This window comes from Cupressus sempervirens, chromosome 3 (assembly GCF_028749045.1).
Source record: "Cupressus sempervirens isolate cs-2001-9-10 chromosome 3, ASM2874904v1, whole genome shotgun sequence".
NCBI lineage: Eukaryota > Viridiplantae > Streptophyta > Pinopsida > Cupressales > Cupressaceae > Cupressus > Cupressus sempervirens.
The window spans coordinates 1,017,207,139-1,017,222,870 of NC_143120.1; the positions used below are offsets into that span (position 1 = coordinate 1,017,207,139).

The window sequence follows — 15,732 nt, forward strand, 5'->3', positions numbered from 1 at the left end:
AAAACCCTAAGGATTTAACCTTTCCATTAAACCATAATTAAGGAGATTATTGTAGATTACTAACTAATTAGTGTTAGAATAATGAGTTATTGTGCTAACCCTAATTTGACATGTTACTACACATATGCATAAAATAAGTGTCAAGTGACACCATAAGATTTATTTTAACATAACATAATTCAACATGTCACAAATTAAAAAAAGGATACACATACATTCAAATTATGATAGAAATTAAACACTTGACAATGAGGTTTGAATCACTTTATTGGATTCAACCTTAGTCTTAAATTTTTCACTTTGGGTCAATTACCAATTTTGTGATTAATTCCATGGTTAATTATCCTACATACTCAATTCAAATATTAGTAGTTTGATAACATCAAATTCATATATTTAAACAAAATTTGCATAATCTCATTGATTAAAATATTAAAACTTTCATTTAAATAACCTTTCTCATTTCTACACACATATTTAATCATCACTAATCTCATAATTGAATCATCATAAAATATTCATTATTTCAAATTAAAATACTAAAATTATAATCCTAATGTATAAGTATACCCAAAACATCATAACATCATCAATATGACATACTGAAATATCTGAATGCATATATCCTAACCATCAAGGTACCATAATCAACATCATCATTATAAGGTGAAACATCTTATATCATCATTAGTGCAAATTAATGTTTAGGCAGTCAAACAATGTAGTAAGTCTCAAATCAAGGGGTATCAAAACATGAATGTATCAACTAAACTAAATTTCCATTAGTACACCTAAATCATAAAATGTTAATTCATATGCGTCATCTTAATCATTATACATAAGATAGCCATAATTTATCATGATGTCTTCTACATGGTTTCTAGCAAGAACAACAACATTTCCCCATACCATTGTCTTTTCATGCTCAAATATCCATCTGAATCTCCTATAAAGGTTTTAATAGGGAAATTCATATTTAAATAAGTACATACGAGGAGGGGTCTTATAAAGGAAAACATAGACCAACCTAGAGAGCTACTAAATTCTCATGGGATGGACCTTTCCTTACATTACTTTATTCAAATAACACATAGAGATAAGGATTTTAATGATTCATTCGTGACCCTAATTTAGAATGGAGATAATGTCAAGTGGGTAATTCTTTTATTTTAAACTTTCTATTAGACTTTTAGTTTGATGAACCAATAGGTAAAGATTTAGTGTTGTAAGCAATAATACCTAGTATTTAAGCAACATTAGCCAATGTTGTGAGCAATATTACCCAATGTTGTTAGAAATATTACCTCTCTAATCCAATATGGCTACATAATTTTAGATGGAAATGTATCAACCATATAAAAGTATATCATTCTCTAGGCATTCCTTTCCTTTTAAAGTTTCTCTTATTTCTCTTTAACAAGTTATATGTAAGATTTGTAAAATATCTACTACTACTGGAACATCTTCATTTGGCTAGTAAATTTTAGATTTTCTCAAAAATGTCAGTTTCCATTCATAGTTATTTCTTCTCTTCCTAGGCTCACTCAAAACTCTCTTATTTAAAGATAAAAAAGTTCTTAGAGACTTTGTTATGGTATTTAGTTATGAGTGTCATGAATTTCATCAATCTTTTTACAAACTCAATTGTCTTCTCTACAATGTAGTGTCCTAGAATCCTTTTTCATTTAAACAAAAGGTATTATCTTATGTGGTAAATTTATTCTCTTGTCATCAGGAAAATACAATTTATTTTTAACATTCGTTATTATATTAGTCTACAAGTGTCAAGTTTAGTTGATTAACCTAGAAAGAGGTAGAGATTATATCTCTTTGTATATCTAGGGGAATAGTTCATATTCATGCATTTTTTATTATAAAATGGGGGTTTAAGGCCTAACAAAATGATGAAGTGTTGATTTATCTAGAAGTAAACTATATCTACAATTTCCTTTCAATTAAACAGGCTTTTGTGTTGGTCTTATATTTTATCTTGTTAATAAATCTATCTCACACAATTTCCATAGAATTTTTCTTTAAAGATACTTGATTGAGGCATTACAATACACCAAAATATCATTAAAAAACTTACTAAGAACTCATTGTGAGCTAAAATGCAATACAAAGTCCAAGTTTCTTGATAAAGACTAGGAGAATTTCAAGCTACTATTAATGAGATGCTTCAAAAAAGTTAATCTAAATAATTCAAATCCTTGATGAAAGCATTGGAAATACCATCATGACACCATTTCATGATTAGAAGGTTGATAAAACATATTTAGAGCCCCAATCTTATCTTTTTATAATTACCATTATATTTCTTTAGTGAAATGGGATGAGTCCAGACATGATATATTAAATAAGAATCATTATATTTTGAGAGAGATCTGAAAAATTAGTGAGATTGCTAACCATACTAGAAACTTATTCACTAATTAAAACAAAACATAGTTTGGAAACCAAGCATATTATAGTGATAAAAAAAAATACAATTTTTTCTACTAAATTAACATTCCTAAAAATATCAAATCAAAATTTCTATGACAATACCCTACTAAGTTGTTGAAATGAATCATTTGAAAAAAATAAAAATTAATCTCTTCTTTTAATAAATCATCACATAACCTACTAAATATTTAGTGTATTTTAGGGTGACAAAAAAATTGTTTTTTGATTATGGGTGTTATAGTAACAAATGTAGCTTTATGATAACGAAGAAAGACATAACCATATTATTCATTATGAATTGTGAAAATGATCTTGTGTTTATCAAGTGCACCTTTTTTTTTCAAAAAAAATCAAGAGATACATAGGTTCTCTATATCTTAGAGCTATCATTTTTTATTTACATACAAGGAATAACTTATTATAGCATTTAGATTGCGAAAGCATCTAGCACATTTTGTATCACTAAGAGTGCTATCCTTGATCTCATGATTGAATTATTAGTTTTCAATGGTTTAATGAGGGTAAATAATTTTCTTTCATTAGTATATTGCCATTTTTATTCCTTTTCAACAAAATGAAAATAATTCTTAAAAATGACTAATTATGTTCCAGCTGCAGACATATTGAAAGAGACCAAACACATAAGAGTACAACTAGCTAATATCAAGAAATTCCTATTATTCAATGGATCAATTATATCAAGAGAAGAAGTGATGTACCCTTCACTTATTTAGTAGTGGTCATTATTTACAATCTAGAGGAAGACATAGAAGACTGAGCCCTTAGTATTGTTGGTGACTGATAGATATATAGATTATAAACCAACTGGATCCTATTACCTGCTAGGGGTTGAAGTTGATAGGCTGGACGTAGAATAGGCCAAGATGATGGTTGACATCTAATTTGGACTTGACAAGGAAAAAATATTGGTGTGGATGGGATTTATGGGCCTTCTGGGTGTTCCCTAGTTGGAGGAGACACCATTATCCATTATTAATCTGAAAAATCAAATCTACTTAACTTTTTGAAGTTTCCACTTAATTAAAAACTCCACCATGGGTTATCCAAAACTAGTCACCTTGGGCTCTAACACCGATTGTGATCCACCCTTCACACTTTGTTTCTAGAAAGACCCTCCTATGCTCCAAATGAAAGTCAAGAAATGAATAAAACAAAAATATCAAATGGATTCATAATTTTTTTATAATCAAATAAGTTTTTAAGACTATATTTGGAACATAGACACAAAAGCCTCCAAAGGATTAGCAATGTCAATATCACAAAGAGGACACTAAAATCACATAAAATCCTTTAGAGAATCATATAGGAACTAAATATTTTCAAAATAATTGTCATGAAATTAGTTACAACATAGCACAAACATAAGTCATGTTATTGGATCCATCTAACACACTAGATACACCAATATATCTCAATCCTTCAAAGCATAGTCTAACACTAGGAATTTCACAAAATATTAAATAATAGCATCATGATCACTATACAAAAGAAAATCAAAGGACATAGTTAGGACCCACATGCGACCTCAATTATACAATTAGGCCTAATAAAATTACTACAAAATAGGATACCAAATGCCAAGACATATTTATACACCATTCCTCACATAAAAACCCTCGCATTGACATCATAGGAATTACAACATTTAAGATTGTCAGATGACATAGAAGATGAAGAGAACCACATTTATCAATAAGAAATCTTTACAAAGACTCAAAAATCAAGGTGCCAAAATAAAACCAAGACCTTTATGCATGATTAATTACACCAAATCTAAATCATACACATGAAAAGAAAACATAAAATGGACGTAGATACCAAAATCCCAAGCATTGGTCTTTTATAATGATACCAACACCAAACAACTCAACTAGGCAATAAATAATAAAACCACTAGTTTATAGCCATGTGACTCCAACAACTAATTAATACAAAAGGGAAACTTACTCCAATCATTATAACTTCTAAGATATTCCCAAACATGATTCCAAAACAATATGAAGCATCATTCATTATTAAGTGTCATTACATGGATTGCAATAATAATTTAAATAGACCAAACACAACCAACTCCTAAATATATTTTCACTTCCTTCCAAAAGATGATATATAATAATAGTGGTAATATTAGTGATAATAGATCTCACAATATGGGTAATAATCATACAGTCGATTTTTTTTTATAATGAAGGAAGGAAAAGGGTCTTGAACCTATAGAACCATTACAGAGAAATAGCACTACCCTAAACCATTAGAGTAAAGCAAGAAGGTAGAGCACCATAAACCAAAAAATTAACCCATACTTCCAAAAATAATTATTAAGAAAAACTAAAAGAAAAAATTAAATAAAAAAAAAATATGATCCTTCAAATTATAAACATAAAAAATCTATTCAAGGAAATAACAGATGTAACCCTACTAAACATCTTACTTGGACAATAATCAAACCAAGACTTAGGTATCGAGATGTTCAACAAACAAAAACCATTGTTGTAATAGTCACTAGACTTGAAAATAATAAAGTTCAAATTATCCTTAAGAACATAAACATCTTTGAAACAAGACATAGCCATAAAGAGCAAAAATAAAATAACAATAGAACTATCAAGCTAGCTTGAATAGAAGTCTAGTCTTTCTCCAATTGACAAAGCTCATTCTATGATTCGGTGATGTCTCCTTCTCCCTGGTTCTCTTCCTTGTTGTCCTTACCTACATCCTTAGCCTTTTGCATCTTTCTCCTTCAAGTAATGAAGCCAAGAACAATTCTCTCTAAGATCTAAGATTGGATTTTTTAAATTCATTATTTTATTCATCTATGAGTGTCTTTAGTTGACTAATATACAAAGAGATAGATATTGTCTATCTATGTATTTCTATAGTTGTCTTCAATTAATCATGTTTCTTCAATGGTCTTATATTTTTTCATGTCTCGAATTCGATTTAGAAAACATGACATAAATTTGAAATTTGGTATTATTTAATTGAGGAATTAGAATACAACCAAATATTACTTAAAACCCACCAATACCTCATTCTTAGCTGAAATGTAAGAGGTAGTCCAAGTTTCTTGATCAAGACTACTAGAATTTATAATTACCACTAATTTTATTTTTCTTTAGATGTTTCAAAAAACTTAATATAAATCTTTCAAGCCTTAGTGAAAGATTTTGAAATGCCCTCCTACCACCATTTCATAACTAGAAGCCCGATAAATCATATTTATTATTTTATTCTTATTTCTTTATAAATTATCAACTAAACTAATACATTTTTTCAATAAGAAGAGGATTAGCCTAAACTTGATATATTAAATAAGAGTCATTACATTTTGAGAATAGATTTGAAACATTAATAAGGCTTCTAACATTACATGAAAAACATATTTATACTTAAAATACTGATTAAAAACAAACACAATTTAGTGAACCATAAAATGATTAAAGTAAAATATAACTTTTTCTATTAAATTGGAATTCCTAGAAATATTAAATCAAAAGAACTAATACAACACTCTATATTTTTTGAAAAAGTGACCATTAATACCACCTAGAGGAAAATGAGATATTGAGGAGGATGTGTAATGTGTGTTTAACAAGAGTTATTAATTCGTTGTAAAATTAATTAATAAATATATTTTTTATCCATAAAAGGTTGAAGCCTTATAGATTACATTAAAATAAAATATACAAAATCTCAATTCAAACAAGCACTGCCAGGAAAGAACATAGAAAGAAAGCCTCTAGTCTTGCCTCGGACCAGGGGTCCTACAGAGTGTACAAAGTTAAAAGGTGCATTCCCTAGTTTTCCTAGTAGAAAAATAAAAGCTGATGAAGAATTACACATATGCATAGATAATATATAATAATAGAATTCTCTAGAAAATGTGCCATGAATGTGAAATTTGGAATAATATAATTGAGGAATTAGAATACACCCAAATATTACTTAAAATCCACCAATACCTTATTCTTAGCTGAAATGTAATAGGTAGTCCAATTTTCTTGATCAAGATTATTAGAATTTAAATTTAATACTAATTTTATTTTTCTTTAGATGTTTCAAAAAATTTAATATAAATCTTTCAAGCCTTAGAGAGCTCATGACACCATTTGACAACTAGATGCCCAATAAATCATATTTATTCTTTTATCCTTATTTCTTTATAAATTGTCAACTAAACTATTACATTTTTTCAATAAGAAGAGGGCAAGCCCAAACTTGATATATTAAATAAGAGCCATTACATTTCAAGAAGAAATTTGAAATATTAATAAAGTTTCTAACATTACTAGCAAAAAATATATATACTTAGTATACTAATTAAAACAAAACACAATTCTTGTGAACCATAAAATGATTAAAGTAAAATATAATTTTTTCTATATTCCAACAAAATAATTATAGAGTTGTACATGTATTTATAAATATAAATGTTGGTTCCCATTTCTTTTATTTCATAAGGAATAATAACTTTTTTATTTTATTGCTCTCCTACTTTATTTATACTTATTATAACATTTAGACCGTGAAACTATCTAGCACATTTTTTATTATTGAGAGTGAAGGTATTCTTGATCTGAGTTGAATTACTATATTTTAATGATTTTATATGGAGAGTAATTTTCTTTCATCAGTAAAATGTGGTTTTTATTTCCTTTTCAACGAAATACAAATAATTCCTTAAAGTGACTAATTATATTCCAAATGATATCAAGCAAGTCTTATTATATAGAAGATAGATTACACTAAAGAGAAGGTGATACACTTCACTTATTTAGGAGTGGTAATTATTTACAATGTAGAGGAAGGCATAGAAAGCCATTCCTTCTTCATTATTGGTGAGAGATAGATAATAATCCAGAGGACATAGCAGACCGAGACCTCTGTATTATTGGTGAGTGATAGATGGGTAGATAATAATCCGGGAAGATTCCAGTACCTACTATGGGGTGGGGGTCAAGTCGACGGGCTAGACGGGAGTTTTGTTGGGATAGAAGAGGCCGAAATGGGGCTGGACGTCGGGGCCGGACTCGATGTTGTGGTTGAAGAGGGAGAAAATGTAGGCGTGGATGGGGTTTCCAGGCCTCCTGGGCGTTCCCTGGTTGGAGGAGACATGCCTGATGAGGTTGTTATTGTACGCCCTGGCGTTGTCCACGGTTGCCAACACATCATCTCCCGCAGAGTTCCACCCGCTTTCCGTAATGAGCAGTGGTAGACGTCTATGTCCCTGTCTTTGAAGCGCGGCAATGACACAGCGTCGCGTCGAACAAGTTCCTGTATTGAAGACCTCCGTCGTGCACCACCGGGGCGGAGGGGTTGAAGAACGCATAGTCCAAGGATATCTGGTCCCCGTTGCCCGCGTAGGTGAAATAAGGGTACACATTCACCATGAATGGAGAGCCGTTGTCAGCCAAGAACCTCAGCAGAGGGCGGAGAGTGCTCTTGAGATCGTTGCGAGACTCACCCTGACAAGGGCGCGGATCATAATTAGAATCTCTCGCTCCTGCTCCCGCCAGCACAGATGAGGCCGCCTGGGTGGTCCAGATTGGCCTTGCGCAGTGCGGTCTGAATGCAGCACCTCGTTTCCCACCGAAATGTATTTGATGTTGGCTGCCGGTTAGAAGGCGCCAACGTTGTCGCTCACCCACCCGTTGGCTGCCGCCTGGTTGCTCGCAACCTTCTCGAGCTCCTCGTTCCTCCATCCAACTATTACTTCTTCTATGCCCGTCTTCTCCAGGGCTCTCAGAGCTTCCACGCGATCATGATCATGTGCCTCCAAAATCCTCACCTTCCCGATGCTGTGGCGCTTCAGCAGCTCCATCACCTCGCGCGGGCTGGGCACATTCCCCGATGTTCCATAGCACACTCCCACTGCACGGGGCATTCAACATTAGAAAATATTCTAAAATCACAGTCAAAACATACTACGCCACCGATCTTCCAATTACAATTCTAACAGCAATTTATCTAATATATACATACCTTTGGCGGCCATAGTTATTCCTTAACTAATTCGGACAAACTGATATCTTTGTAAAAAAGATAAATATTAATGGCTACGATTTTGGTTGTAGGATGCAATACTTGTGATAGTGAATGAGAATCACAAGGCCCGATTGGGTATTTATAGTTTGCAATCGAGTCGGTCATTGCCGGAAACCATTTCTACATAGACTTTGCCACAGATGCTATGGAAACCATTTAAAGTGCAAACTCTTCAACCCCCCTTATCCCAATAACACGACTACATTCAGTTTCATTTGTTTGAATATAACGCGGATGCATCTTTTAACCTGCTCACGGTTCTACGAGGCTCAATGTCTATCTATCTTCAGGAACTGAATTCAACAGATTAGAGTTTCTGCATAAGATATCTGTGCTCTGACAATCGAACATACAGTCCACGTAATTATCTCGATCGCCTCGATCACACGAAATATTTTAACCCATTTGCCCTGCAATACGGATTACAATTTCAACGTCAACTCGCCACAAGCTCCACATCGCTAGTTTGTATAGCCAAATAACACATATAGCTGATCTTCTCTCCACAACATCCAGAGTTCTAGTTGCAGCGTACGGTGGAAGAATTGCAGGTTATTTGTATCTCAAACACTTCTTAATTCAACCATAGATTCTGACGAGGACACTTGGGACTGTGACTTGTTATTAAAACGTCATTCCAAGACATTGACAATGTTCGGAAGTTTCTTTTCACTAAATAAATAAAATAAGTAGTTTTTATTAGATTTAATTTACGTTCTTTGTGCAATTTTATTCGGTAATCAATTTTAATTTACATATCATATTATATTTGAAAAAATAATTTTAATAGTTTATTTTAATTTAGATCTAATATTTAAAATATATTTCAGACGGTAACGAACATAATCTTTTAATTTATTATTGATCATTTGAAATCTATAGCAATCTATCCTTACTTGGATTTCTTTTGTTTCTCTTCAAATTTTCCTAAATCAATGATATTTGTCCACTACCTTAGTCTTGGAAATCAAAGGGCTTATGATTTGCTTCTTTAAAGTTATGAATAGTTTAATCCCCAAGTTATTGAACAATAATCTACCCTCCACAATGAATCATAACTAGATATTAAATGTATCCAATGATGGCGATCCTTCTCATTGGTTGGATCATGTTAACTATCTCATTCCTACAAAATATCTATCACTTCGTGTGAAAGAAAATTATTTCACAATTCATTTTATAAATTGAAAGTGATTTTCTAGAAGTTAAATCCCAAGCCTAGCATTTCCCACAATTACTAAGATCCCAAATCATCCTTGAGAATTAATAAATTTTAGGATTCAAGTATGCTTGTCATGGAGTTATGGTTCTCTTATGCTAGTTTGATTTTATTCAGAGTTAAAGATTGTGTGACAAATTAAATTTTTTAATTTTCTCAATCATTCCCAAATCTTTACTAAAATAATATCCTTGGAAACTATTTCACCAATCATTTCCTTGACTTGCTTGTTAGGATAATTGTTCAATGCTTGATAAGTTCGATATCATTTGTCTATAGTACTATACAATAATACCATATTCTTCTTCATAAAGTTTAAGATAAGTTAATTTTACTAACATAGCTAAAATATTCATGGATAACTTCACATATACAAGAGAAAGAAGCACACATGGCTAGTAAAAAATCAAGTGCAAAAAAAATGAAAAAAATCAACATACTTGTGCTAGGATGCAAAATCTAGTGGAAAATATATTGCATTGATTTCTATACTTGATTACACTATTGGTACTCGATTGCTTTAGTTGTTCAAATGGTAAGAATTTAGAAAAAATTGCATTCATTTAGAAAAAAACCTATGTGCAAGTTTCAGGTACTCAATGTATCAAATACGCGATAAGGTTGTGTAATGTTTTTTCCCTTTGCATTAGTATTAGGATTGGAAGCAAAAAGTCAATGCAAATTGCAAAACACTTTCTGGATCTTGTTAGACTAATTTTTTTTCACATCACCATTTTTTGGCCCACTATGATCCTTTACATACCCTGTGGTAACTACATAATTGATAGTTTGGTGACAAACTATTATATACTTTCACATTTAAAAATGTATTATTGCAACACAACATCCTAGTTTATAAATAATTCTTTACAAAAATTATAATATTTAATCGCTCTATCTTTCCATGCTAGTTGAAATGATGTAACATGAGGGAAGGTCTATCCCTTGAGACTTTTATATCTCTCTAGGTGAGTCTACCATTTCCTTCTCTATAATTGGTTCTACGACTCATGAACTTTCTCACAAGATATAAAGAATTATTGTACACCTTCACGTTGCCATAATTTTCACTCCATCATCTCCCACAGAGGGCCACTCACTCTCCATAATGAGAAAGGGTAGATGTGGACAACACTCTCTATCAAGTGCAACAATGAAAGAGTGCATCATTGCATTGAAAAAGTTCCTATATTGAAGACCTCCATCATGGATGACCGAGGGAAAGGGGTTGAAGAGCACATAGTCTAAGGATATCTAGGCCTTGTTGTCCACATAGGTGAAATAAGGGTATAAATAGAGACCCATTGTTAGCCAAGATACTAAGCAGAGGGCAGAGAGTTCTCTTGAGATCATTTTAGAACTATAAGAATTTGGTATAGCTTTGATACCATGTAAGAATTTTCCTTAGGGAAAAATTCACCCAGGAACTAAGAACTCAAACATAAACACAACTATAGACCAAAAATAGATATGATCAATTAATCAGAGTATGTTCTAATACATTTCTTTGTTCAGTATATGATATACAAACACACTAGGAGTGCCTGTATATAGAGGCCTCTCAAGAAGCACTTAGAATGTCTCTAGAAAGAATCTAGAGATAAGATAAGCATCATGACAACTAAGCACATGCCTTATCCATCATTCTAGATGAGTGGATAAGAATGAAAAGGTTGTAGACACCATGTACATAAAAGAGGTGCGAACTCCTATGTTGTCACCATGAGAACTCACAAGAGTGCACATACTCCTAGGTAACTAGATAAATAAATAGTAAAATAATGCATTAACCTAAGTAATCTTAAGTAAGTGTAAAGAGTGAATAATTATTTACACCAGCACCCCCCCTTAAGTGCAACTTAGGGGAATTCCCTTAAGCTTACGACTACTAGGATGAAATGCAGGATGGGTCCCAGCTACTAGGCCATTTTAGGTACCCATGTACATAATGCAAATGAAAATCTCTCATAAAGAGGAGAAAGAGGGAAAACCTCATGGAAAAAACCCTCTCGCAAAAAGAGAGATGAAAAGGGATGATGGATGGAATAATCAAGGCCCCCCCATTACGAAAGACATCTAGTATATACAACAAAGAAATAGGAGAAGGACACAAGAGGAAAAAAGCCCCCCCAAAAAGGAGAAGAAGGAGATGAGGTAGTCCCCCCCCCCACCCTAAATGTAGTGTGCCAATTAGTGAGAAATGCTTTGAAATAGAAGTTGATCCATGACCTCTAAATGATGTTTCTCCCCTTTGGAAGAAATGAATGCAAGGGTACCTGTGAGATGCATCCCGTAGACAGAGAAGGAATCTCAATGATGACTAGTGTTGCTGAAACCTGTTCAAAGGTCCCTATATCGATATTGATTATGGCTCCCTCCAAAACTGCTGAAGAGAAGTGCAGATCGAACAAGGAATGTGGTAGAATCTATCTCAAGAAACCAATAGTCTTCTCAACTAATGAAGAGACCTCCTACAAATGTTGGACATGAGAATCTACAATCACACCAACCTATAGAGATTGATCATGTAGAGAATGGACTTGAGGATTAGAGTGGGCCCATGCAACAACTATAGAATAATCTACCTCAAAAAAAAGAAGCAATAAATTATCAAATAATTCTTCCATATTTATTGTGTGTGACTCCACGAATAGAATTGAAATGTCTAGCAAGAAATCATCACCTAGAAGACAAAGTGTACCCTTTAGTGCTGAAGTAGATGAATCTATCACTACAGAAAAAGAAGAAGTATCTATCTTAAAAAGAAGATGAATGTCATCAATAATGTCTCCCACATCTTCAATGTGAGACTCCATGAACAGGCCTACAAGGGCAAGAATGAGGTCATCGCATGGAGGTAGAGTAGGAAGACATAAAGTGTCTTGCTACACTGAATCTGAAGCATTGGTGGCTAGAACTGGATCAGTAGGGGCAATAGGAGCTAGAGGTGTAATCTCATCTGAAGAGGATCCATCTATAGCTAGAGGTAAGATATCTTCTAGAAATGGAGGAATGTTGGGATATCCATAGTGCTTCCAAAGATACATCCAAGTAACATATGGATCAGATGACTTAGTGTTGGACATTGTATCTATAATTTCATCAACCATAAAGAGAAAGAGAGTACACCAAATGATTTGACTCTGGTCAGGATTATACTCAAGATTTGGTGCATAGAGTAGTGCATTGTGCTGATTGAGAAATTTGATAACAAGTTGACTCCATTCCTAATAGTTGTCTAGGGTCAAAGAAATCAAATCTACCTCTTCTATGATGGACCAATCAATGAAACCTCCAAAAAACAAGAATAATGAATGAAAGAACCCCCCCCCCCCCCCCCCCTAATGTATGATTTAGCCACTTGATAGCCACTTGCCACTTTAGGGTCTATTTCTAAAAGTAGTATTTCTATCTACAAAACCTATAATATGATTACAGATCAGGAAAGTAGACAAAAAAAAAGCACTTTAAAAAAAAAAGGGAACTTGATTATGTGTCTCAATGAGCTCGTATAGAGCATTATAAATGGAAAAATTTGGAATTTGTGAGTTGTAAAAAAAAATTCAAGAATAGAGATGTCAAACTTCCTACACCAACATGTACTTCCTACACCAACATGTAGATCATGAAATCCTACCCCAAAGCAAGAAAAATTGCTTGCAAAAAGGAGTCCATATGGGGGAGATATCGCTATTTGAAAATCACTGATGCTGTTATTTTTTCTGAATCATCGCCACACCTCCAAAAAATAAATGGCTCTAGATTTTGCCTTAGATGTTTGATTTCGATGAAACAAAATTTGATTTGGGAGTTTTTGGACCTTATGAATGTGATACAAATATCTGATTTGCACTAGCAAGCTCTAATCTTCACCTGCAAAAAATCTCTCCTATGGCCCTATGACCAAAAAAATTCTAGAAAATAATGTAGATCCAAAAAAATAGCAAAGATGTAGATGAAAAAAATGTAGATCTGAAAATTAAATGTATAGGTCTGAAATGATCATACCAATGCTGCAAATTAGTCCTTTGAGTGTTAGTTTGCAAAAAAATTGCCTCACAATTGACTTTGGCCTAGGGTAGGAAACTTTATAGCCAATTTTCACTGAATCAATGTTCTAGGCACAATGGTGAGTTCAGATCTAGATCTAAACACTCCCAATTTATGCAATACTCTAGATTCAAGCTAAGGTGTTGAAGCAACAATGGTCTTGAATGGCTTGTGTAGAGAATCTCCCTTAGCTTTGATACCATCTAAGAATTTTCTTCAGGGAAAAATTCACCCAGGAACTAAGAACTCAAACACAAGCACAACTATAGACCAAAAATGGATATGATTAATTAATCAGAGTATGTCCTAATACATTTCTCTATTCAGTATATGATATACAAACACACTAGGAGTGCCTTTATATAAAAGCCTCTCAAGAAGCACCTAGAATGTCTCTAGAAAGAACCAGGAGATAAGATAAGCATCATGACAACTAAGCACATGCCTTATCCATCATTTTAGATGAGTGGATAAGAATGACAATGTTGTAGACACCATGTGATTAATTAGTGTGCTAACTCCTGTGTTGTATACAACATGTGCATAAAAGAGGTACAAACTCCTGTGTTGTCAACATGACAACTCACAAGAGTGCACATACTCCTAGGTGACTAGATAAATAAATATTAAAATAATGCATTAACTTAAGTAAACTTAAGTAAGTGTAAATAGTGAATAATTATTTACACCAATGGGAACTAACCCTACAAAGGGCACGAAACTCTCCCTAAGCATTTGTTTTGTTTTCTAGATTGCATTAGTTCTTTCTTCTTCCAATTCTCTTGCTTCTTGATGCTTTATGTTTTTTTGGTTTTTTTTCCTTGTTTTCCTTTGGTCCTTTTGGTTGTAGCTCCTTTCAAAATCCTTTTCAATTTTCTTCTCATGAATTTATTCTTGCCCATTATTTCAACTTGATGTTACTTTATGATCTTGTTGGCTCTTGCTTGTACAGGTTTGGGCCCTATCTTGCCTTATCTAATTAGAATATTTAGAGTTATACATTAAAATAACTAGCAGTTGCATGCTTTTGTGCTTGCAACGATAAGCCGATAGGTGCTAGATAATAAAATTATTTTTAAAAATATAATAATATTTACTAAAAAAGTTAAATAGATTAATAAATATTATTTATTTAAATTCAATTTATCAAATATGAAAAAAAATCATTTAACAAAACACCATCAAAAAATCTATTATGAAAAATTAATAAGAGAAATACAAAAAAATAATATGCAAAAATAGCAATTTCTTTAACAAATATACTTTCTATTGATTAAAATCATAGAAACTAAAAAATAATATTTAAAGAAAATACTAAAATAATATAAAAATTAAATTAAAATAATTTAAAAACTAAAATTAGAATCAATTCCAAAAATCAAAAGTTAAATAAATAAAGATCACAACATCAACTAATGTGGAGATCACAAGTATTTCTTTAAAAATAAATAGAAAAAGAAAAACAATAGTTAAAAGTGGAGCTAACAACTAATAAATATCAAAATAAGAGTTAAAAGTGGAGTTAGATTAAAACTAACTAGTAAATAAATAACAAGAAGAATATACAATTTTCTAGTCAAATTGACAACTTTTCCATCAAAAAAATAATTGTTGGGAACAAAGCTCCCACAAATAGCCTATTGAGTAAATTAAAAAATAGCAATGTTTCTAACAAATATATACCTAACCCCACTCCAAGTGCTTCATCAAGGGCTATGATGCACTGGCTGCGCTATACCTGAGATGAATTGCAATCATCCCAATGAGATTTGTAAGTCCTACCCCTAGTCTAGCTGTAAGTTGCATTTCTAATGAGTATTATATTTATGTCACGTCAAATTATGTCCACATTATGTCCAACTAAGCGGCAATGTCTAATTCCTTAAAAACATGCAAGGAGGATCAAATGGGCCATATAGTTTGTTGGATGCAAACCTTATATCCCTATGAAA

At 32.4% G+C, this 15,732-nt stretch overlaps 1 pseudogene; it reads right to left on the reverse strand.

The window, feature by feature from the left end:
* Nucleotides 1-7,206: 7,206 nt before the first annotated feature.
* On the reverse strand, nucleotides 7,207-8,433 carry LOC149570226 (glucan endo-1,3-beta-glucosidase pseudogene; annotated as a pseudogene).
* Nucleotides 8,434-15,732: the final 7,299 nt, after the last annotated feature.